The sequence below is a fragment of the Coffea eugenioides genome, chromosome 9, assembly GCF_003713205.1.
Source record: "Coffea eugenioides isolate CCC68of chromosome 9, Ceug_1.0, whole genome shotgun sequence".
NCBI classification, from domain to species: domain Eukaryota; kingdom Viridiplantae; phylum Streptophyta; class Magnoliopsida; order Gentianales; family Rubiaceae; genus Coffea; species Coffea eugenioides.
Window position 1 is genome coordinate 38,939,875 of NC_040043.1, and position 4,082 is coordinate 38,943,956.

At 33.7% G+C, this 4,082-nt stretch overlaps 1 pseudogene; it reads left to right on the forward strand.

The window, feature by feature from the left end:
- The first annotated feature begins 240 nt into the window (after positions 1–240).
- LOC113782534 lies at positions 241–2,735 on the forward strand (annotated as a pseudogene).
- Positions 2,736–4,082: the final 1,347 nt, after the last annotated feature.

A 4,082-nucleotide genomic window follows, 5' to 3' on the forward strand; every position in this document is an offset into this window, starting at 1 on the left:
TCATCTTCCTTGTTTCATCACTCAAAGTTGGAAATGGCATGATAATTAAGAGGTCACCTCCTTTCCATAACGACTTAAACCATAGGGCAGATAGATGCCAACTTTATTCACTTTCCCTCTAATTTTTTTTTTGTTATTCGTCGCTATTTTATCTATATCTGACTCTATCCTAATCTATCTAAAGGAAAACCCAACTGGGCCTATGGGGGGCAGGTGGGGACTGAACCACCATCGGATCAAATGGGTGCACTATGCACCCATCTGGACTTTTTAGAAGAGCCACTTATTGTGGCAATGGGTGAGAGGCAAGGTTTGAAACCTTGACTTCCCACCCCACAAAGCCTTAAATTGGCCCATCCAATGGCATGAGAATTAAGAGGTGGGGAGGGGTCATGATAGGAATGGATGCCCGTCCTTTGGGGAGAGAAATGGAGTGAAGAGAGCTGTGGGGGCAGGAGTGGGGTGGTGGGGATTTTTTTCCCCCCACCATGTGGCTACCATCCCCGCACCATCCTTGCCTTTAAATTAAATTAATTAATTAATATGCAGCTATATTTGCCAATATCTATGTACATATTATATTATTTACAATTTTGTAACAATAATAGTAACAGCTGTTAGTTTAGATTTGCTAACAAATACGGAGAAATGTTTTTAAAAGATTAAAGTAGATTTTAAACATAATGTCATGTTGAATATTAGTTAAAAGTTCGAAAGATTGATTTATAAAGTTATTTGTTAATATTATATATGAAAAAATAAGATCAAAATAAAAAATAAAATTTTATTTTGAACCACCAATCAGGGCACCCTGGTTGGGTAGACAGATGGGGTCAGGGATAAGAGAAGTGGGGGGACAGCACTAAAGCCAGGAGAAGTTTTTAAAGCACAAGGAGGGAGACAGGTGAGGGTTTCCTATCCTTATATCCACGTCATTGTCATTCCTCTAGTCACCGACTCTCTAAAGCCTAGAAATTTTAGTTTTCCCTCATTAAAGGTTTGAAAGCATAAATGTTAACTTTTGCCTCTAAAAAAATTTATAAAATTTAATGATAAAAAGTTATATATATATATATATACAGTTTTTTTTAATCAAAGTAATTGTTATGCTTCCGTCTACGTAGCAAGGCCAATATAATTTCAATAAATATTTGAGGATAATCTAAAATTTGGATAACATCATGAAGTGCAGGTGATGAACCATTTTCGAAGACAGTAGCTGATACACCCTTAATCATAAGTCAATTTTAAAATTTCGAAGTGATAAAACTTGCTCTTTTTTTTTTGATGTGATCAAGGAGGAGGTAATTATCAATGGGTCTACGAAATCAACGTAATTTGTAGGACCAAGAGATTTGACAAGGTTTAATTTGTACTATATGGTACCATGGGTTCCTTTGAAACACTGCATTTAGGTGGAATATGGATGAAATTAATTATAATAGCAGCTCTTTAGGTGAGACATCATTGTCAAGCCTGGAAGTAGTTCCGTATAGAACTTCTTATATTATCCAAACCTAGCACCTTGCATTTCGACTAATAATAAACAATGTTGGATTAATGAAACATCTGGTGCGAAAAAAAAAAATATATATATATATTCTGCACTACGGATTCAGTGGATAGACACAAGAATTAGAACTTTGAAGTTCAAAAGAACCACAATCATGGATCCCAAGACAAGAAAGCTTGGGGATCTGTGAAAGTTCCTTTTGTCCAAGAGTTGGCTGAGGAAAATCCCTCTTCTGTTCCAACTCGTTACATTCGACCCAACAAAGACCAATATCCAACCATCTCTAACGGTGGTTCTTTCCACCAAATACCAGTTGTGGATATGCAAAGCTTGTCTAGTTCTACTGAGGAGGTAAGCGATTTGGAGCTTCAGAAGCTGCATTCTGCTTGCAAGGAGTGGGGTTTTTTCTAGCTATATATACAAGGATTGAATGTGTGACAAACATATATTCGTGTGACGAGCTATTGTAGATTTGAAATAGTTTGATTATACAACTTTTTTACAAAAATAAATTTTCAATGTTTGAACCATCAATTTGGTGTGAGGTTTGAACCCTAACCAACACCTTGGAGAGAAACTTTAAATTTCTCTTGGTGGCCACTAGTCCAAAACTCTATGGTTACCTTTTTCAAGGTTTGAGACCATCCCACCTTTTTTTTTTTTTTTTTGGTTCTGAAAATAAAAAGAAAGCATCTTCAAATGAAAGCAAAGTCCTATGAAAAGTGAATCCGTTGAATGACTTAATCATCTTTGACCTGAATTTTACGAGTGCAAATCAGTTGAAAGTATACATATGCTTATGTGCTGTTCCATCCAGACGCTATTACTTATGAGAAAAACTGTCAGCAGCTGATTAATCATGAAGTTAGCTCTTCATTGGTGGAGAAATTGAAATCAGAAGTTCAAGATTTTTTCAATCTGCCGATGGCTGAAAAGAACAAATATGGTCAAGAACCAGGAGATGTAGAAGGATATGGGCAGGCCTTTGTCAAATCAGAGGAGCAAAAGCTTGACTGGGCAGACATGTTATACATGATCACTCAACCAGAAGATTTAAGAAAACCTCATTTATTCCCCTAGCTGCCTCTTCCTCTAAGGTATATTTGACCAACCGTGCACAGCACACACAAACCGGGGAATTTAAATCAAATGTTCTATCTTTAGTCTTGTAATTCTTTAACCATGCAGTTTTAGGATGAAAACTGTTTATGACATGAACTAACATACGTAGTGTGCCAAAATTTTTGGCAAACTGTACTAATAGTTACTGAATTTTCTTGAATGAAAAAAAATTAATGAAAATTTAATGGCCACTGATGCACTTTGCCATATGGTTTTGATTGAAGCAATTCAATGATACCATTTAATTTAACGTTTTCATGTCTATCCAAATTTGAACGCTAATGCATCAGATAGGTGAGATTTTTTAGTAGGTAAAGTTGATTTTTCTGTAAAATTACCTACTGAGAAAGATAGAATAAAAGAATATGTTGATGTGATAATTTTTAAAGTTAACATTTTAGATATATGTTTAGGGAAGTATAAAGATCTAGGAATGGCTAAATACAGGATGACGAAGGGTCAAGCAAAAAAATAAGCTGAAAAGCCATGAGAAATTAACCACCCTGCCGCCCTCCATCCACTATCTTCCAAACCAAATAAAAAGAGAAAAATATATTTAGAACAACAATATGAATAGTTCAAAACATTGACCTATTGTCCATATGCTAGTAAGTCCACTAAGAGTTAAGAAGCTTTCTTTTTCACTTTTTGGGAGAAAAATAATGACCTGCCAACAACTTCCGATTGTGTTTTGATCAAAGATGAATTTTTTTTTTTTATAAATTATCATATTTTCTTTAAAATCTGTACTAATGGCAGAAATTATATCATCAAACATACATAGATACCAAACAATAAATCTAAAGAAAGGATACTATAGATCTAAAGAACAAAAAAAATTACATTATAAAGCTCCAAATTTAAAAAATGAGATAAAATAATTGTAACTCCACGGACATCTATGCATGCTTTTAATCATCAGATTTGCTGATTAATTGATTCAAGTCCACATATTATGGTGAAATTTGCCGATTAGATTCAAGAAATTCCAAATCTAATAACCAAAATATGAAAAACTCAAATCTAATAAAAGAAAAATGAAAAAATTATCAAAAACTCTCACTAGGAATACTTAGCAGAGAATAAAACTCTACTAAAAAATTTAGAAGAAAAAAAACTCTCATTAAACAACTCTAAGGAGAGAAGAAACTCTCAATAGAAAATCTTAAAAGATATTTTATTCACATAAATGAAAAAAAAACTATAGAGAGGGCTCTTTCCATGGGAAAAAATTAGAAAAATCTGATCTCTCTCCCATGGAAGAATTGAAGGGAGTTTTAGTTAGAGAGTTTTTTCTAAAGAGAAAGAAGAGAGAAGGATGATGGCCTAAAATATGTTAGATCAAAATGTTACTGATATTATCAAAGATGAAGTTGAACAATAAAAAATCACCGATTCACTGTGACAAATGGTTACAATGAGCTCAAATTTATTGAAATATCTTGAT